The sequence below is a fragment of the Papio anubis genome, chromosome 1 (genome assembly GCF_008728515.1).
Source record: "Papio anubis isolate 15944 chromosome 1, Panubis1.0, whole genome shotgun sequence".
Lineage (NCBI taxonomy): Eukaryota > Metazoa > Chordata > Mammalia > Primates > Cercopithecidae > Papio > Papio anubis.
The window spans coordinates 48,912,415-48,934,172 of NC_044976.1; the positions used below are offsets into that span (position 1 = coordinate 48,912,415).

Here is a 21,758-nt window from a genome sequence, read left to right on the forward strand (position 1 = left end):
GGCTTTCTGTTGAGCATAAAAAATGCCACACTCTGCTGCTATGTCACGGCTCATGTCCCTAATGGGCTTTGCTGTTCCACACAGGAACTCAAGCTGTCTTTTGTTACTGTCAACTTAGTCCTAACAGCTAATCATCTATTTTCTTTAAACACCTTTTGATGAGCTAGGAATCCCTAAAGAAAGCAGTTATACCCACAAAGTATCCGAGGGGAACTTAGGGGAATTGCTGGGCATATGCTGAGTCGGGGTATAAAAAAAGCTTTGGTAACGATAAAGTCCTTTGCAACATAAGGGATTATGATTATTATTATTAATAATAATTATTGTAAACAACCATGACAACAATGCCAGTTGTAGCTCTTAGCAATTTCTTCTCTACCTTTGCTGCAGGTGGTAACACACCCCAAAATGAAATTTCCAATCTGGAAGGGTCCCACTGTGAGACTACTCTATGGTTTATCTTAGCTTCCTATGCAGTTGCTAGGCCAGTCTGTCTCACAGGACCACAGGAAAGAAGTGGCACTGGGGTGAGGGCTTCCAGGAAACAGTGACAGATGCTCCTCTTTTCATTATTGAACTGTGACAGAACAATTGGGGTGCTAGAGAGTGAGGTTGGGTGGGCTTCTGTGGCTGCAAAGCATAGGTGTCGAGGGCATTTTCTTTCTTTGATGACTTTTTTAAGGTGGGAAAGACAGAATGAAAGAAAAATTAAAGCAAGAACAAAGGGAGAAAAGATTAAAATAAGAGAGGAATAGAAATTGTGTCTTGTAGGCTGCCCTGTTTGTTCTTTGTTTTATTAAATTATAATAAAGGTAAAAAGAGCTAACATTTATTGGGCGCTTACTAGGTGCTAACTGTGCTACGTGCTGTATAAGCACCACTGCAGCTCTATGGGGGAGGTATATTACCTCCACTTTAAAAATGAGGACAAGAGGCTCAGAGAGATTATATAATCTGCCTAAGAATGCACAGGCAGGAAGTGGCAGAGCAAGGATTTAAAACTAGGTCTGACTTCAAACTCTTGTGTTTTTGTAGATTATTTTAGTACTGTAGTCATGTACTAGACTATTTATTCTAAGTCCCTTGCTTGGGAGCACTGTACCCTTCGTGTAACTGAAATGCATATTTCCCCCATAACAGAGTGTATTATTACCTTAGGCATTCGGGCAAAATGTAGTCATTCACTTATGACAGAGCTAGTAATTGTTAGATCTGGATGGGTCTTTAGAGGTCATCTCTGTAGCATATGGGGACAGAAAAGCCCAGTGAGTGGAAAGACCTTACCCAAGTTTATTCAGTATTCATGGCAAATCTGGATTCTTCATTCCTAGCCTGTGCCTTTAGATGGACTGTATAGTGAAGACACCAACTCTAAGGTATTATAATGTTAAAATGGTCTCAAACTTGGCACACTGTCAGGGACACCAAAAAGAGCTGTAACCTTGCAGTGGTATCCCTGATGGTGGCTTTGGTCACTGTACTATTAAATGACAATATAAATGGGGAAGGCCCAGAGGGGATTGATTCTATTAAGAATGGAATGGGAAGGAAAAAACCTTCTTAGTCTAAAAACAGGAGATGATCCAAGTCTTCAGAATGAGAATAAAGAACATAAAATGAATATAAAAAGAATGAGAACAGGCATGTTTCCCCATCCTGGAAAGTCCTGGAATCTGGAAGACATAATTTCAAGTACATAAAAGGAAGTCCTGCTTTACAGGACAATTTGCAAGTTCATTGTCCCTGAAAGCACAAACTGGATACAGACAAATTCATGAGTGAAGATTCTGTAGTGTGGCAAGACAAACCTAATGCAGATGAGCCCCAGCAGTGTGCCCAGCTTACAGGTATGCTAAGATACTGACTCTTCTCAACACTTGGGGCAACCAGGATCCTCAGAGCTGAGTTGCTTTTGACTCTGAGCAGCCTAGTATGGTTGGTTCTCCAGTAAGACACACAAACACTATTTTCAATGTGTGCAGTGACTTGAAAAAGACCGGGAATCACTGAGTTAGCGGACATGCCTCACTTTCTGAGGCCAATACCATGGAAGCAGCCAGGTCCTTGTATAAAAGGTTGGTCCATAATGCTAACCACTGTGTTTGGAACAAGACATTGAGAGACAAATGAAAGAGGAGACACCTATTTTCTGGTTAGGTTTAGAACTGTTAACTCAGTTTAAAAGCCTTCTGAGAGATCCTGATTATTGTCAGTCTCAGAGTTTCACTACTAGGCATGGATTAAGTGCTAATTAGGGAGGCAGTAAAAAAAAAAAAACACTGATGGCTTTTAAATCTTAGCACTGCATGTGTGCTCTTGAGTAAGTCATTTAACCTCTTACCATGAGATAAGATCCAAATTTCTCATCTGTAAGTTGGTGACAACATCACCCAACACCACATGGTCTCTTAATAGACCATGTCCCTCTGGGTCTATCTCCTTCACATTTCCACTTGTGAGAGAGTTGAACAAAATGTCTGATCCTGTCCTTCTCCTTCTCAACATTCTTAAATGGCTCCTTGCCAAAAGAGGATAGTCCCCTTTTGCTTTGGCCTCACTTTCCCAGTTTGTACATGGTAGTGTTTCTGAGAAGGCTCCCAGCAGGCCTTCAGTAAAACACATGGCTGGAAAGAGTTTGGACATAGATCATGAAGAGCTCAAATACCTTATTAGGTGTCATTTAAACTTCTGAAAAAATATTTTCTCCTTGGCTTCAGAAAGATCTGGAGTGGTGGGCTAGATGTGCTCCTCAGGCCGAGTGGGCTAGGGAGAAAGTGGCCATTTTGAATGAATTTTAATATCCAAGCAGGGCCATGTGAGCTGGTGCGTGCATTACTCTGCACGCAAACACCACTCAAGAGCTGGGGCTTTGAACAGGAGTTAAAAGAGTTTAGTCCCTAACGACATACAAAAGACTTGCCGGTGTGATTTATTCTGATGTATTTACTTATCCAATTACCAAAACAGCAGGAGATCATTAAATTTTCTAGTTACCAGATGCAGCACGTTCAATATCTTAAATGTTACCAAGGCTCTCTCTGAGCTATTTTGATAGTACATTTCATCTGCCCAAAAGCTTATAAAACTGGAAGGCAAGAATCATGAACAGAGCAGGTGTTTTCTTTGAAGGCTGGTCCAGCAGCGGCCTGTACAATATCAAACCTATACCCAAATTCCCAAACTCCCGGGCTTAAGCAAAAGTACCATGATGAGAAAGAAAAGTACTTAGGAAGAGAGGATGCTAGGAAAGTGGTACTTGAAGGTGGCTAGAGATATGCATTTTACCTGGCCAGCCTTTTCTTCATGCTTATTCCCTATCAGTTTAGTTGCCATATCCACAAAGGGTCAGGGCTCAGAGCTGGGGAGGACAGTCAGGGAACAAGCATCCTTTGGGGAACGGCAAACCTGCCTCCTGACCCTAGCATACTGCTCTGATTACCTGTGTGGTCTAGGACAAGTCACTGTTCATCCTCTGAGTTTCCTTGTCTGTTAAACAAGGATGTTGATATCTGTCTGGTGTACCACCTTATGGACCTGCTATGAGCATTATCACAGCTTGTCACAGTAACAACATTTTAGAAGTGGCAAAATATTTTCTCTCAAAAAATACATCAAATAAGTGAAATCTGGGTCTAAATTTTCGAACGGGTGGTAGTGGCTTGGCCCCAACATTGCTTACTATGCTGATCTCTAAATATTATCCTCTCATAGACCCTATGTGCCAGACAATTAGAGCAGTTTGCTATTCCTCAAATATGTCTTGTGCTTTTCCTCCCTGAACCTTTGCTATGTTGTTTCCTCCACCTAGACTGTCCTTTCTCTCCAGTTCTACCTGTCCTAACCTACATATCCTTCAAGGCTCAGCTCAGATGCTACTTTCTCCATAAAATCAGGCCTGAGTGACAGAGCCTAAATTAATCTTTCTCCTATTCCTGTAAGAGAGTTAATCATAGCTGGCATCATTCACTAGGCCACAGGCTCATGGAACACAGTGACCATATATGTTCATTGTGGTCTCTCCCTCATATGGCTATCCCATTATCCTGCATGTGGTCAATCCATGTTAACCAAACTAATACCTTAATTTCACCTTAGGATCCTCAGACAAGGAAGTTGCCAAGGTCTGCTGGCTGACTCAAGGTGAGTGTTTAAAGTGGAATGCAGGTACTGGCAATGCCAACCCTGTCTTTTGCTAAAACAGCATTTTTATACTTTGACCAGGCAAGAGATCCTACAGGATCTAGCTCAAGGGATCAGCTACGGTCTCACACTGAGTTATCTGTTGTGCCTTTTGATTATTTGTTTATGAGTCTGTCTCTCCAGTCAGGTTGAATTTTGAGGGCACATAAGAGATTTTACTGGCCAACTATCCCCAGCTCCTAGCATACTGCTGGAAACAGTGTAAATTCACTGCATGTTTGCTGAAAGACTGACCTACTGAATGACTGAATGGAAACTCCCCACTCCTCCCTAGAGCCTCCATGAATCCAAAGAAATGGAGTCTAGAGGAGCTGCATCCTCAGACCTCTTCCCCTAGCCTCATTCCTACAGCAGGCAGACTCCGTTGGTGATACCATCAGCAGGTCATCCCAGCAGCTCCCTTGGCTCTGGAAGCTCTCTAGCTCTAGCTTCTGTCAGTTCTGCTGCACAGACACAGGGGCTGACAATAAGTCTGCATCAGTTGCCTTTTCAGAGGGGACAGAATTTTCCCTATTTAAACTGCTGTTGGAATTGGCTAATTAGAAGGATTTAAAAAATCTTAATACTCTAAACAGAGAAAACTGGTTCTGAATTATTAAGCAACATTTTCAATGCATTTGAATAACCTTAAATGACTTAGCTGCCACCTGATCCTAAGCTCTAGTTCAGATAAATAAATGTGAAATATTGTCAAAGCCTTGGCTTATAGGAGCCTCCAGCTACAGTAAATAAAAGCTTAAGTCCTCACAAACTGCCTGGGACAGAGACACCGTCATATAAAATGAAAGAAGATGATCTTAAATAAAGACAGTAGGACCAGGAAGCCAATGGTTTTATTCTAGTTTTTGGAAGAGAGTTGTCAATGGGGCACGTATTATCAACATCCAGGTCACTTAATCATAAAATCACATAATATCAGAGCTGAAAGAAAATTAAGAAAACACTTAATCTCTTCATATTTCAGATAAAGAAAAAACACCCAAGAGACTTGTGTACCTTGCTTGAGATCACATAACAAGTGGCTAGAAGAATTAAAAATTTGCGCCAGGAGACATGGCTCCCAGCTTAGCCCCCTTCCCACTGCACTACATTCTTCTCACTTCTGTTTTTTTTTAATAAAAAAATTTTGAGGGCCAGGCGCATCACTTGAGGTCAGCCGTTCGAGACCAGCCAGACCAACATGGTGAAACCCCATCTCTACTAAAAATACACAAATTAGCCGGGCAGTATATGGCATGCACCCATAATCCCAGCTACTCAGGAGGCTGAGAAAGGAGAATCACTTGAGCCTGGGAGGTGGAGGTTGCAGTGAGCTGAGATGGCACCACTGCACTCCAGTTTGGGCGACAGAGTGAGACCCTGTTTAAAAAAAAAAAATTATTTTTTTAGAGATGAGATTTCACTATGTTGCCTAGGCTAGAGTGCAGTGGCCTATTCAGGTTCAATTATAGTACACTACAGCTTGGAACTCCTGGGCTCAAGTTATCCTCTTGCCTCAGCCTCCTAAGTAGCAGGGACTACACTGCAGGCTTGTGCCACCCACATTCTTCTAAGAATGTCTTGCTGGAGATATCAAAATGATAGGCTGACAACTGGCTATAAAAACACATCTGAAAATTTTAATCAGATGGGTCACTTCTGGTGCTCGAGTTCTAGAAACTCCATGCTCCTGGCATGCTTCCTCCCCCAAACCTGGGAGTTTTACTTCCAAGAACATGTAAGGAGGGGTAAGAGGAGGGTGAGAGAGAAAGAAACCAGGAATGTCAGTATAATGTGGCCCCTCACTTGCCTGTCCTCAAGCTATGAAGATATCATGAGTTTCTGACGGGTGAGATGGAAAATATAAAACCAACCAACCAAACAAACAAAAACAGTGGATGCATGAATAGCTGGGAACATTTTATTTCTTCTAATTTATTTATTAAACAAGTATTTCCTGAGTGTTTACTACATGTAAGAAACCATGCTAGGTCCTGGATTATAACAGTAAACAAGACACTATTTCTGCTCTCAGGAGTATACAGTCTAGGGTAGAATGCTGACAAGAAAAGAATTTAGAACCCTGAAATTCGGAACAGTAAAGGGCCACAGGAGGGAAAAGGGTACCAGGAAACCACAAGGAAGGCAAATGCCTGACTCAGCCCTAGGGTGTTCCACATTTCTCTTTCCTCCTTGTCTCAAACTTCGTGTGTACTGTTTTCTGTTTAAAAAATGTACACCTTACCTTCACTTTGTGACTATGTAAACTTGAACCAGCCATTTCTGCTTTTGGTTTTTCTAAGCCTTGAGCAAGTTACTTCCCATTTCTGCATCTCAGCTTTTTCATCTAGAAAATAGGAGTTTTCCCCCTAGTTTTCACAGTGAAGAATGCATGCACGAGGAAGGCTTGTTCACACAAGGTCTTACATAAAGCCAATTAGAGGAAGGAAAGTGAAAAAAAAAAAAAAAAAAAAAAAAAAGGAAATAGCAAAAGAATCTTCAGGTTTGGGATACAGCCAAACCTGAAGATTCAGATTTAGACATTAAACCTGAAGGCTTGAGGTGCTGGTTCTGGACGAAGAACAGGGTGCGGTTTTGGTGAAGCATGCTGGGGCTGCAGTTGGCACTGCAGTGAGATCTGGTATTTGATGCATGTGCTAATGCACTCTAGAACTCCACTACTGGCTTTGAAAATTACAAGGAGTGTCTAGAAAAGGTTAATCTGCGCACATACACATTTGTTTGTGTTTACAATGGGGTTATTATACAGACTTTAAGTGAGCAAAGTGTCTGCGAAAGCAACTAGAATACGGAGCACAGAACTAACAATTTTTAATTTATGGCTGGATAGAATCAGATTAAATTGTATGTACAGCTTTCAAAAGTTTATTTGATTTCTTGGTCAGGTGTGGTGCCTCATGCTGTAATCCTGGCACTTTGGGAGACTGAGGCAAGCAGACTGCTTGAGGTCAGGAGTTTGACACCAGCCTGTGCAATGCGGTGAAACTCTATCTCTGCAAAAAAAAATAAAATATACAAAAATTATCCAGGCATGGTGGTGTGCACTTGTAGTCCCAGCTACTGGGGAAGTTGAGGCTGCTGTGATCGCACCACTGTACTCCAGCCTGGGTGACAGAGTGAGATCCTGTCTCAAAAAAAAAAAAAAAACAAACAAAAAAAAAAACAAAGAAAAAGTTTATTTGGGGAAGGGTAAATAATTTTGAAAATGTTATCGACCGGGCATGGTAGCTCATGCCTGTAATCCCAGCACTTTGGGAAGCTGAGGCGGGTGGATCGCCTGAGGTTGGGAGTTCAAGACCAGCTTGACCAACATGGAGAAACCCCGTCTCTACTAAAAATACAAAATTAGCCGGGCATGGTGGTGCATGCCTGTAATCACAGCTACTTGGGAGACTGAGGAAGGAGAATTGTTTGAACCTGGGAGGCGGAGGTTGCAGTGAGCTGAGATTGAGCCATTGCATTCCAGCTTGGGCAACAAGGGTGAAACTCTGTCTCAAAATAACAATAATAATTTTGAAAAGGTTTAAGTATATCAATATACATAAACAGTAATAGTCCCTCCATTTTATGTTCAGCACAGTATAGGGAAAGGACCTGGGTTTTGAGAATCAAACACTGATATTGACACTAATTGGACAATATTGAGAAATTTAAACTCTTTGAGCTTCAGTGTTCTTATTTGTAAAATGGAGACAATATCTACCTTTCAGGGAACTAATACCTGGCATACAATAGGCACAAAAAGAAATAGCTATATTCATTGTCATCGTTCCCCAACATTCCAAGTCCTTTGTAAATAAGTTAGAAAGTGGTAAGGGCAAATTTTTTAAGGCTCTGAATTCTACTCAGCTCATCTGAAATGGTTGCAATAACCTCAAACACATTTAAAAAATTCCTTCGTGCACTTCTTTGATCTGGTCAGAAGCATACAATGATGGGTTTTCTCATATAATACCACTGGTTCCCTCAATATGTCTGTGGTTTAGCAACTCTTTCCTCTTTCTGCTATCAATTTCATCATAATAGCTTAGAAATGCTGAGCATTTACTATGCTAGTGCTTTGTGCATATCACTTCATTTTATTTTTACAACAGCTCTATGAATTACATACTACCATTATCCTTATCCTACAGATGAGGAAACTGAGCTACCTAGAGGCTAAGTCATTTACACAAGATCAAACACCTAAGATATGGTAAAGATGAGATTTAGTCTGGGACTCCAGAACTCAGTCTCCTCCGCCCCACCTTTTTTTTTTTTTTTTTTGAGACAGAGTCTTGTTCTGTCACCCAGGCTGGAGTGCAATGGCAATATCATGGCTGACTACAGCCTCAACCTTCCAGGCTCAAGCAAATCTCCTGCTTCAGCCTCCTGAATAGGTGGGACTACAGGCATGTGCCACCACACCTGGCTAATTTTTTAAAATTTATTTTTAGTAGAGATGATGTCTTGCTACATTGTTCAGGCTGGTTTCAAACTCTTGAGCTCAAGTAATCCTCCCACCTTGACCTTCTGTAAGTGCTGGGATTATAGGTATGAGCCACCATGCCCAGCCCAGAACTCAGTTTTTTAACTACTACCCAATAAAGTCTCTCTGTGGCTTATCTTCAAATCTGCTCCAGTCACTGCCAGGAGCTTTTTCTGGTGTTGAGCCATCCTCACAGTTTAAATCTATATTCTCTGCTAGAAAGTACCATGTAGACTTTCTCCTGGCCCCTCAGACTCAACAAATCCGAAAGTGAACCTGCCTCTCCATTTATCTTCCTTGATTTTTGCCTATGGTACTATACCATCTTTTTAGTCGTTGAGGCTGGGGACCTCTAAGTCACCTCTGAAAGCTCCTTCTTCTTATCCTCCCCCAACCTTGGCATAGCCAATTATTAAATCCCACTGATCCTTCCTGCTTCCTGGCTCTGCTGCCTTCTCTTCATCCCAAATTGTTGCCATCTTAGTACTGTCTCCCACAGCCTGTTTACTTTTCTACTGCAGTAGTTCTATCTGGTCTCCCTTTCCCATGCTTTCACTACTTTAATCCTTCCTAATCAGGATAATCAACAGTGTTGAGACAGTGGGGAAAAGGCAAAAATGTGGAATTAAAAGACCTAGGTGAAACCACTGCTCTGCAACTTAGCTATGTCAATTTGTATAAGCCACTTGGCAGCTCTAAGTTCAAATCTTTCATCTTTATCATAGGGCCTAACACCTACCAACAAATTAGCATTAGAAATGGTTTTATGAGGGCAAGAATTCTGTCCTCTATTACTGGATGTATAGTAGTAAAGAATTCTGTGGAGCACTATGCATAGAATATGAACTATACATGCATATTTTCCATGTATAGTTCTTCATAGAATTATTCACTACCATATCTCCAATGTCTTACACATAACAGGTGCTCAAAAATATCTGTTGGATTGATGAGTAGAAAACTCTTCCATATTTTTTCATCTCTTATTTTATTTCCCTTTATACCTGACTTCATAGTCTAAATTCCAATCACAGAAAACTGTATGCAATTCCCCAAACATACACTGATTTATATTTCTATGGTTTTGTTCACATTTCTTCTGCTTGGCAAATGCCCATTCCTCTCTTTCTGTTTTCAAAATGTCTTTTTTTTGCAGTATATTAGTGTCATGTTTTTCCATTTGTGTGCTTTTTGTTAGTGATTTTGCTGTTTAAAATGGTTCCCAATCATAGTGCTGAAGTGCTGTCTGGTGTTCCTAACTGAAGGAGGGCTGTGATGTGCCTTGTGGAGAAAATACGTGTGTTAGATAAGCTTCATTCAGGCACGAGTTTTTAGGACTATTAGCTATGAAATTCAATGTTAATGAACCAACAGTATGTATTAATGTGTCTTTACATATATGTGTGTGTGTGTGTGTGTGTGTGTGTGTGTATACGCACATTTTCTTTCTTTTTTTGAGGCAGTCTGGCTCTCCAGCCCAGGCTGGAGTGTAGTGGTGTGATCATAGCTTACTGTAGCCTCAACCTCCCAGACTCAAGTGATCCTCCCATCTTACTCTCAAGTATCTGGAACTATGGGATGCACCACCATGCCCAGCTAACTATTTGTGTGTGTGTGTGCGTGCATGTGTGTGTAGAGAAAGGGTCTCGTTATGTTGCCCAGGCTGGTCTCAAATTCCTGGGCTCAAGTCATCCTTCTGTCTTGGCCTTCCAAAGTGCTGGGATTTACTGGTGTGAGCCACAGCACCTGACCTAAGTAAAGTGTCTCTAAACAGAAACACACATAACATACATAACAAAATTATGTATTGAGTGGTATTTCCCCTAGGAACAGTAGTTGAGTATCCACTAATTCAGAGTTTGTGGCAACATTATACAATACAACTACTGTGAGTAATGGGAATCAACTGTATTTCCCAGTTTTAAAACCATTAGCTCCCCACAGCCTATAGAATAATACTGTAATTTCTTAACCTCAGGTATATTATTATAGTCTGCACCGCTGATAGAGGACTTTTTGTTCAGCGAAATCTGGGTATTTTTCATGTTGTATCTAGCTTGGCAGTATGTGCCACAAGTCTGCCAGGATGATCTTCTCATATTGTATCTGCCCTGCCAGACTTGGTTGGCCTTTATAGACAAGACTGTGTTGTAATTATCATCACACCCTTCAAAGTGTATACCTGTCATTCTTCATCTATCTATCCATCCACCTACCCACAACTCAGCGAGCCTCTACTCTGTGCTAGGCCTGTGTAAGTCCTGTGCCAGGAACTGGGGGTACAAAGGCAAATAAGACAGTATAGCTACTGCCCTAAATGAACTTATACAGAGCAATTCCCAGAGGGCCCTGACATAAACGAGGTAAAAAATCTCTATGAGGAAATACACCTGTCTCTCACACTAGGAAAAACACCATAAACTAATTCAGGAATATTTTCACTTATGAAAGAAATCTGCTGGTTTGGTAAAACAGAAGACAAATGTTAAACTCTAGATATTTCTAATTGAACACCATTCTCAATCTTTCGTTATTAGGCATGTAGGGCACATTGTTTGATATCTTTACTTGAAAACTGGTAGTTTCCAAACAGTTAATATTGGACAAAGATTCTTTGTCTTCTTGAAACCAAAACACTGAAAAAAAAAAAAAAAAAAAAAAAAGAGGAAGGAGGGAATGGGGTTGCAGAGAAAAATAATCACCATTACCATCACACCAGCTACACTATTAGATTCTTACCCTGTATTAATTTTATATATTATATATTTTATATAAATTATATATATACATTATATTTATAATATAATAATGTAATGTATATTATATATAAAATAATATAAAATATTATTATATATAAAATAATATAATGTATTATATATAAATATAATAATTATTAATATTATATATACACACACACACATATATATATAAAAAACCTTGGGAGGTTGTGCCTGGTTTCTCCTGGACTTTACTCATGTACCTTTTCTCCTTGCTGATTTTGCTTTGTATCCTTTTGCTCTAGGAACTCATAGTCCTGAGCATGATTATATGCTGAGTCCTATGAATCTTCCTAGGAAATGACATATATATGAATGAAACATTTTATATAGATTTTTAAATGCTCACTACATGCCTTTGAAGTACGTATTGCTACTTCCATTTTACCAAGAAATTAAGTAACCTAAGATCACTCAGTGAAGAGTTGATCCATTTGACTCCACAACTTGTGTGTTTTCTTGTTTCAGTCTACAGTGCCTATGCAATGTGACTGAGGAGAGGTAGTATTAAATAAATCATCCTTACAGTGTTGATCTACATTTGTTTATAGTGGCAAGCAAGAAAAATAAATATCAACAACTCCTCCCCTTTTCAAAGTAGCCAATTTGAAGAAAGTATTCTCCCTAGGCAGGGAAAGTGGCTGTAGGCTCAAGGACAACAATAGGGGTTCAGAGCAGACCATTATAGAATTTGGGGCAAATCTGCACTGAACACGCTGATACTCTACAAACTAGGTGATGGCTATTTCTAAGGATTGTCCCTCATGATGTCTTGAAAATCTCCTTTGAAAATACAGGTTGATTGGTGCTTGTTAGGATTCTTCTGAGACTACTTTTATACCCTTTGCTACAGGACTAAGTTATGTTCCAAGAGAAGGTGGGAAGTTTCCCTGTTTACAGAGGTCCCCTTACATATCTAGCAGTAAACTCCAGAAGTGAATTTGAGACATAAATATCTTAGAAAACAAAGTTATACGTTCAGAGAAGGGTTAACACAGCAGGACTGCTAGTGTTTGAAAGGCCTGCTTACAAGGTTGGCAACTAGAAACCTAGGTTTGAGAAGGGTTACCATTATTCCCAGAACTGATAAGAGTGGCTCATTATGCATAAACTGTTTGTGCAAACAATATAGTTTATGAGGAACACTGCTTTCCTTCTGAGAGTCTGGCATTTTGGTATATGTCTGGCAGAGTATACCTATGTGGTCAGCCCCCAATAAAAACCCTGGGCACAGAGTCCCTATAAGCTTCCTTGGTTGGCAACATTTCACATGTGTTGTCTCAAATCATTGCTGGGGGTAATTAAGCATGTCCTCTATGATTCCATTGAGAGAGGACCCTTGGAAGGTTGTGCCTGGATTCCCCTGGACTTTGCCCATGTACCTTTTCTCTTTGATGGTTTTGCTTTGTAACCTTTTGCTGTAACAACTCATAACCACAAGTGTGATTATATGCTGAGTCCTGTGAGTCTTCCTAGGAAATCACTGAACTTAGAGATAGTCTTGGGGGACCCCCAACACATTATATGAAAATGTTTTGTTTAGGGTAAAGAGCATAGACTTTGGAGGTTAGAATCCCAATTATATCAGTTACTATGTGTGTGGTGCTGGAAATATCACTTAACATCTCTTAAGCCCAGTTGTCTAACCTGTAAAATAGGACTACTATCTATGCTTTAGGGTTGAATGAAAATTAAATGAGAGAATACTTTCTGAAATGTCTGCACAAGGTCTGGCATGGAACAGAACATTAATAATTGTTAATTCCTCTGACTGAAAGCTGGAAAAGGCTGTAAAAACTGAAGAGGTCCTGAAATCAGCCATAAAAATTTCAAATAAAACTTTCACATCAGAGATCCACCACCTCTTGGAAGGCTCAGGCCCAACTGTTCTTAAAACTAGGCAGAAAATTCTACCAACAAAAGTCACTGAAAACTTCTTGGATGTTTGGTCACATTTCCATGTAACCCTAGCTGAAAGGATTTTGCTTTGTGGAAAAAAGTAATGTGGAGAGAAGAGAGAATATGCTTCCTTAGAGGAAAGTAGGAGTGAAAGTGAGATGGTGTGGTGTCATCCTATACACCCAGGGGTATGTCTAGTTGGTGAGCTGTGCTATTCTCTCCCAGCACAAGGTCTACACATCTTAAGGCTTCACATGTCTTGAATGCACCATGTGCCATGTCTGTGTCCTCACATTACCTCACTTAATTCTTTATTTTTAAATTTTCATTTTTTATAGAGATGGGGCGGCCTCTCTATGTTGTCCAGGCTGGTCTTGAACTCCTGGGCCCAAGTGATCCTCTTGCCTTGGCCTCCCAAAGAGTTGAGATTATAGGCATGAGCCACTGCACCTGGCCTTCACTTGATTCTTACAACCAGCACAAAGGTGGTTATTATTATCTGCCTTTTACAGGTAAAAGAACCAGTTTAGTGTGGTTATGTGACTTGCCCAAGGCCCCCCTAATAGTTGGTTCTTTGTATTATATCATCATGCTGTCTCCCTGTCATGATTGCCAAGGCTCAGAACACATTTTTACTGCATTTTACTAAGGGGACTGCAATAAACAGTGGATTTTCTTCCAAGGAAGAGTCTGTTATAATGCAACTGGCAAAGTGCAAGTCACTGTCATATTAAGAATGAAGAATGTGTCTAAAAACTTATTTTTTAAAAGGCTAGAGACAGGTCAAAAGTAGTGACTTTTGGGACATGGATTAAAGAAGTTTAGCCATTACCAACTCAAACGGCATGGCCCTCTGCCAGTTACCAAGTATTTTCATTATCACTTTTGATCTTATCATCACAATTTATCTGTGAGGACACATGACATTATCCTCACTTGAAAGATGAAGTAGCTGAAATACAGAAAAGAGAAATGATGTACTCAGAGCACCTCAGCTAATAGGTGGAAGTGCCAGTATTAGAACAAAGATCTGTCTGACTCCAAGTATAGAGAGGACAGGAGAATCTATGGGCCATTTACCAAATACTTAGTCTAGGCATTGGTAACCTTTACATCCAACCATCTCTCCAATCTTCCCCTGCCTGGTGGTATTTCTATCATCTCATTTTAAAGACTACAACATCCTTAATTATTCTTATGGCTTCAGTCTTTATTTCATTGTCAATTCATCTTTCCAGGTTACTAGTGAGATATAACAGAAAGAATCACTACGGTCACATTTAAGTGCCAGCTCTGCCACTGCTTAGCTATGTGATCTTGGTTAAAACACTTAATTTACAGTTTCAGTTTTGAAGCTATAAAATGGAGATAATATCTGTCTGGTATAAAAGGTTTTGGACATGAGTTTGAAATCTGCTTCTTTGAGCTTTTGATTTCTTAACCATAAAGTAAGGATACCCCAATCTCATGGGGTTGTTGTAAGAATTCAATTACATGATACCTGTAAAGTGCCTAGCACTTTAACATATAATGGGAACATATAAGGGGAACTCAATAAATAGAAGACAGCATTATTATTATTTCACAGGCTGTTTGTTCATTTGCATCATTCATTCATTCATTCATTCATTCAGCAGGTATTTACTGAGCATCAGTTAGGTTTCAGGTACTGACCTAGGTGCCAGGATTAGTTAACAAATAAAGTTCTTGCCCTCTAAGAGCTTTTATTCTAGTAGCAGGGAGACAATAAACAACTATATACCTATTATGTCAGAGAGTGAACAGTTCAGTGGAGAAAAAGAGAGCAGGATAAGAGAAATAGGGGTTGTCAGTCTGGCAGGGTGGGGAAGGTAGGGCAGAGAGGGGAGGGAAGGGAGACTATTACTTTATATGGGTTGGTCAGCAAAAGCCTCAAAAAAGGCAGTATTTGAGCAGATACCTGAAGGAAGTGAGGGCATAAGCACTATCTAGAGGAAGACTATTTCAGTAGAAGAAAGTGCAAATGCAAGGCCCTGAAGTAGGAACATGTTTCATGGTGTTGTACAAATAGCAAAGATGCCAAGGTAAATGGAAATGACTGAGTGGGAGAGGGGTCAGAGAAATGCCAGCAAGTTAGATCAATAAAGGCCTTTCATTCTGAACTGATGGGGAGCTATTACAGGGTTCGAAAAGAGAAGTGACATAATTTGCCTTATTAAAAAAATATCATTGTCTTTTTTGAAAACAAGATTGAAGGGAATCACAGATGGAAGCAGAGGCCAGTAGGACATCATTATAATAATTTGGATAACAGATTATAGTGGCTTGGGCTAGGGTTCAGTTGTAGAGGTACTGAGAAGTAGATTCTGGGTATACTTTGAAAGTAAAACCAACAGATTTTGCTATGAGTTGGATGGAGAAAGGAGAGAAAGAAGAGTCAAGGATAACTCTTGAGGTTTCTTGCCTGAACAAAAAGAATGAAGCTGCCATTTAATCAGATAAGGAAGACTATGGGAGGAGCAGGTTTTGGGGGAGAGTAGGAATCAGGAATTCAGTTTTGACTATGTTTCATGTGAGACACCTACTGGATGCAAAGTGGAGATACTGAGTAGACAGCTGTATGTAGAAATGTTTGGAGTTGGAGAGAGAATTTAGACTGGATATATATATTTGTGAGTTGTAACTGTGTATATTACGTTTATTGCCACAAGACTAGATGAGAGCTATTAGATAATGCCAGTAGAAAGAGATCAAAGGACTGACATGTATTGAGCATCTGCTGTGTGCCAGGTAATGTAAATCTGTAAATTATGGAATAATGTATGTGTTATTATTCTTACTGTGATGATAATAATGGATGACTATATCATTGTTACTCAATAAATTTTACCTGGAATAAAGCCAAGCTCCTTCTCCTGGTATTCCAGGTTTTATATATCCTATCCCCAAACCTCCTTCAGCCTTTTCTCAGGACTTTGTTAGACAAAGCCCCCTCATTTCAGCCAGTCTGGTCATGGCTTTGTGCTTTTCAACATTAGCCCTTTTACCTCAAGCTGTCCTCGCTGCTGGAGAATGTTTTCCTCTTAGCAACCTACCAAAAAATCCTATCTACCTCAGTTTTGTTCAACTGCTATCTCTTTTACACAACCTCTCTTGGTTACCCATGCCAGCAGGGATCTATTGCCCCTTTTGCTTGACTATTCTTTGGATCCACTGCATGAACTGCAGTATGAGGACTGTTTGTATGAGAGGCTGAAATGTTCTTAAATGTGGCACCATGCCTTATTCCTTGGCACTAAGCAGAGAGGCTGGCAAAATAAAACTGTATTGGATAAACAGGGTGTGGAATACAACTAAGCATATATTTTACCAGCATCTAGCAGTGACCCAGAAATAGGAATTACAAGGTGAAATGAAGAAATCAGAGATGATAAAATCTTTCAAAATATGTAACGCCGAGCTTTATTTACACATTGAAAATATTTTTCTTTTTTTTCTATTTGAGACAAGGTCTCACTCTCTCACCAGGCTGGAGTGCAGTGGTGCGATCTCAGCTCACTGCAACCTTTACCCTCTGAGTTCAAGCGATTCTCCTGCCTCAGCCTCCTGAATAGCTGGGATTACAGGCACCTGCCACCGTGCCCGGCTAATTTTTTGTATTTTTAGTAGAGACGAGATTTCACCATCTTGCGCAGGCTGGTCTTGAACTCCTGACCTCGTGATCCACCTGCCTTGGCTTCCCAAAGTGCTGGGATTACAGGTGTGGGCCACCATGCCTGGCCTAAGTTTTGTATTTTTTAGTAGAGGCAGGGTTTCACCACGTTGGCCAGGCTGGTCTTGAACTCCTGACCTCAAGTGATCCGCCTGCCTCAGCCTTCCAAAGTGTTGGGATTACAGGCGTGAGCACTTGGCCAACAATTAAAATTTAAAAAATTTAAAACTTACAATTCAGAAAATGAATTTCTTAAACAAAATGAATAACCTAAAGAAATATAAACTGCCCTTGCTAGTATTTTTCCCTTTAATTAGGTTGCTGTTGTGTCAGATTAGAGTTTCATATACAGACCTATTTAAGCAGCACCTGTATTAGTCTCTTAAATCTTTTGCTGTTTACTTTTTTTTGAATGTTGTAAATATTTTGTAAACAGTTTTTACCAAATGACTTCTACCTAAAAATTCAGGAGTCCTGTCGAATAATCCAGGATCATTTTTCTTCACAACATAACTTCTGAAAATAAGGCAATCAAGAGGCCTGGGCTGCAGTCCTCAGTGGTCATTAATTAACTGAATGTACACTCTCAAGCAAGTAACTTCACCTCAAGACCTCATATTCACCATTGCTGAATGATACTAACACCACACCTGTCTTGGTATCTCCCAAAGCTGACAGAAGAGGAGTGGGATAATTCTGTAAATGTATTTTGTACCTTAGTGAGGTCTCTTGTTTCTTTCAGTCAAGCAGTTTATTGTGGTTTAATGGTGAGATGCATGTGGCGAGGAGGTAATCAGAAGAAGTGAGAACTGAGCAGGAAAAGGAAATGGTGTGAAACTTTGAAGATTTTGTATGCCATGGTAAGGAGTTTGGACTTTTTCTGTAGGCCATTAGAACCACTGGAGGCTTTTAAGCAGGAGAGAGAGAGAGATCATCAAAGTTGTTTAAAAAAATAACTCAAGAGACAGTGGGGAGGATAGATGTGGGGAGGCAAAACTGGAGGCAGGGAGATGAATTAGGAAGCCATAGGTTTAACTTGGGCTATGACGAGTTGGGCAGTGGTATAGAGGGAAAGAGAAGAAAAGAACAGATTTGAGAGAAGTTTAGAGACAAAATTAATATTGCAATCGTCTAGATACTAATGTGCTCCATTACACGATCATAGTTCTTTTTATCTGAATCTTGATTATTTAGGGATACTGAACATTTCCAAATAACCAGATATAGTGATATAAAATACCTGAGGGGAATGGGACAAGCTCAGCAGTAGGACCTTTAACATCAGATGCTTCATCTTGGTTTATTTTGAGAACAAAGCTTTTAAGATACAGTCGTTCAATGGCATTAAAGTTTTTTCTTCTGGCTCTTGTTTTTTTAAAAAATAAAAGTCTAATATAAATTGAAAATCAATCCAACTGCAATATTAGAGGTATTACCATATGAAGGTTGTTGAAGTACAAAATATTTTAAAATACTGGTGCTTGCAGCTGTAATTTATTGCATTTATTAGGTGGTCTCTATTGTTGATATTTCTAGTTCTATGACTCTAATTTTAAAGTGGAACTCTATAATTTATTAAGTTTTTTAAAAGGACTCAATAATCTCAAAAAGCAATGATCATAAGAAAACTTGGATGTCACCATCAGCTCTGTTTTTATAATTGTTCAAGTGACTTAAGTGCTTAATTTTACTAGGCTTTCATTCTCCCACCAGTAATGTGGCAGCATTGGCCTTCATATCTCTGAGATCCTTTGCAAATATCAGATATTTGCAAGATTTCAATGATATATTCTTAAACCTGGGTTACAGCCAGATACTTGTAACTCAAATTTGATATCCATCACTGTTCTAGAGAAAGAATTCACTGCTGCCACGTTTTCTTTAACTGTAAGCCCTTCCCACCTCTTCTGCCTCTCTCTATTTAGGATTATTACAGCAGATACTGTTTTATGTGCTATGAATATAGTAATTTATATTCACTTTATATAACTCTTACCATGACCATCTCAGATATTATCATTTCTCTTTCAAAGATGAAGAAATGAAAGTTCGGCAGGGTCAAGTAAGTTGTCCAGTGTTCAGTATGATGGAGTGGGATGCACATGCAAGACTAACTACGACTGAAACATTTACTTCTGACTTTGCTATTCTGCTTCCACTCACTGAACATCTCTCTGTGCAAGGATCAGGTAAAATTCACTTCCTTTGTAATACTTTCCCTTATCACTGCTGGCTGAAATTACTTATCCTTCTAACTGTGGGTGTAATTTGTAATGCAATTTGCTTTAGATGTGTGTTTTTACTATAATGTGAACTCTTCAAGGTCAGCAACAATTTTTTTTAAATTTCTGTATCACCAGCATCTGGTATGAAGGCTGAAACAGAGAGGTTGCACAGCAAATGTTTTGCTATAATGAGAGAACAAATACATGAATTAAATGCGAATTAAATTTCTTCTATCTCCTTATGGTGGCAAATAGTATCCACGTGTTACGGATGAAGTCAAGTCAAACTTCATCTAGCTGTAGCTTCTGGATTCAGACTGTAAATTCTACAAGGGTTAGATCTATGCCATTATTTTTCTTCACTGTGTTTGTAGTGTTTAGCTTGGTGCTTAGCATAATAAAAGTGGATGGGTGACAGAGAAAGGAATTTGTATACCCCAAATTTGAAAGGCTTTTCCCCCAGTACATTTAAACAAAACCTTACTGAAGGTCTACTCTAGAAAAACGCTGCTGGAGCTTGTTTACACTCATTCTCCTGTTCATTTAAGTCTTAGAGGGAGAAACAAAAATTACGAGTTATAGTTACAGAGAAAAAAACCTAGAAAGCTGGGGCAAAATATAAATTCCCTCATTACTTTGTTTTAGATATATAAGAAAACAGTTATTCCTGAATGCATGTCTGTCTGTTTGGGGATTCATATCTATAGATCTAGAAAAAGGCATGTTCTCTAGGCTAGAACGGGGGCTGTATGATTATATCAGTGGCAAGACACATGGGCTATCAGTGGACTCTTAGAGCTCACTTGCCATTCTTCATCCTCCTTTCCTAGTGCTTTCCAGTCATTTTATAAATTGAAAGATCTCACTTTCCAATCGTAGATAGAGCTCCTCTGAGGGATGTGGATATGGGTAGGCAAAAAATAGAAAAAGAGGAGGCAGAAAGAAGAGTTGTGGGATAAAGAAATAAGGAGAAGAGAAGAATGGAAAGATGGGGGAGAAGATAAAACAGGTAAAATAGGATTGGAAAAAAGGGAAGGGGTAGAAAAGGAAGGAGGAGAGAAAAGGGAAGATAAGGAAGTGGCACAGAAGAGGAAGGCTGGGGGATACTGACAACCTCTTACCAAGTGGCATGAGTGATAATCAGCTTTTCTGGGAAGGGCCTATGTCTGGGCTACTGTAGGTCTGGAGGGGAGCTGGGGGAGCTGGCAGCAGTCCCTTACTCTAACTCAGAGACAGGAGTTGGCCTATAGGAGGAGTAGTAGGGTGAATATCATTATACAGCTTTTAGGACTCAACTACCTCATTTCCAAGGCAATGTCCAAGTAAGGCAAATGGACCACTGATGTTCACACGGCTCTAACATGTCCAAGAGGTAGAGCTCTGGAAATAAATACTACTCCTTCTCTTGGTAACTGTTATTAGCAAAATTGGGGAAAACATACACACACACATACACACACACACACACACACACACACACACACACCCCCCAAAACCAAGTAACTCATTGCTTCCACAACTTGAATCAGCGTTTCTGGGGAAGGCCTATGTCTGCGGCTATTTTGGTTGTCCTACAGTGTTCAGTTCAGGGAAGTATGCTCAGCAGACATTTACTAAATGGTTAGACAGCTGAGAATTCTTAACATGAAGTATTGTTTTGGTTGGGGGCGGGTGGCAGGCATGGGAGGTACAGAAGAACACTTAACTGGTTCCTCTGCTGAGAAACCAGTCTCTGCTTTGTGGAGAAAAGGCTGAAGACACAATTAAGACTCCTAGAGTTAAGGCTTATATTATTTGTTATTAAAAAGGCAAGGCCTTAAGATGCGCTTTTTAACAGTCTTTAGTTTGGCTGTAATTTAAGATGACTTTTACAAATTAGATCCTAATCCTAGGACACACAGATGGCTGTTACAGAATAGCCTTGCAAAAACACTAGTCATTTGACTTGAAAGAGAATTCAGAGAAGAATGAAGGGCCTTTAACTCTCACCCCACCCCTGGCTCTAGGAGGCCTAAAGAGTCTTGGGTGGGCTTTCTTAGTTTAAGTCTGGAATCTGGGTGGGCCTAGAGCATCTGTTCTCATTTGGACCAGCCTCTCTGTTCATTCTGGAACCAGAGATTAGGGGAGTCCGAGCTTATTAACATTCAACAACAGTTACTGATGCTTATGTATGAAGCACTATGCTGGCAACTGCAGGGAGATAGTCACAGGCCCAAGAACACTCTGCATTTCACATCACATCTCCCCAGTTTCCTTTCAACAGCAACTTTCCACAGTTCAGAGTTTCACCCCGTGGAAAGAGGTTCTTAATAGTGATCAAAAAGCCTAGCTCCTTTTAAGATATTTTCACCCCATCCCTGTCAGTAATAAGCTTTAAAAAATAATTTGAAAGAAAAAGTTTAATTTTAAAATGCAGAAAGTCTATTTCTTCCAGTACTTCCATTTTTAAAGACGAGACCCATTCAGAAAGGGAGTGACTTAAAACTAAGGGTTGGGAA

General features: G+C 39.9%; 1 protein-coding gene and 1 long non-coding RNA gene across 6 annotated transcripts in view; one reads left to right on the top strand and one right to left on the bottom strand.

The window, feature by feature from the left end:
• The window catches only part of FAF1 (Fas associated factor 1), a 495,227-nt gene that overhangs the window by 8,893 nt on the left and 464,576 nt on the right, over positions 1 to 21,758 (bottom strand). The gene's annotated exons all lie outside the window — the stretch shown is intronic.
• LOC108586937 lies at positions 344 to 19,728 on the top strand. Of its 2 annotated transcripts, XR_001904985.3 has the most exons (4): positions 344 to 1,847; positions 4,096 to 4,140; positions 17,778 to 17,895; positions 19,069 to 19,728. It is a non-coding gene; the product is annotated as an uncharacterized LOC108586937 (long non-coding RNA). The 2 variants fall into 2 exon arrangements; XR_004185106.1 differs by having other exon boundaries at positions 344 to 4,140.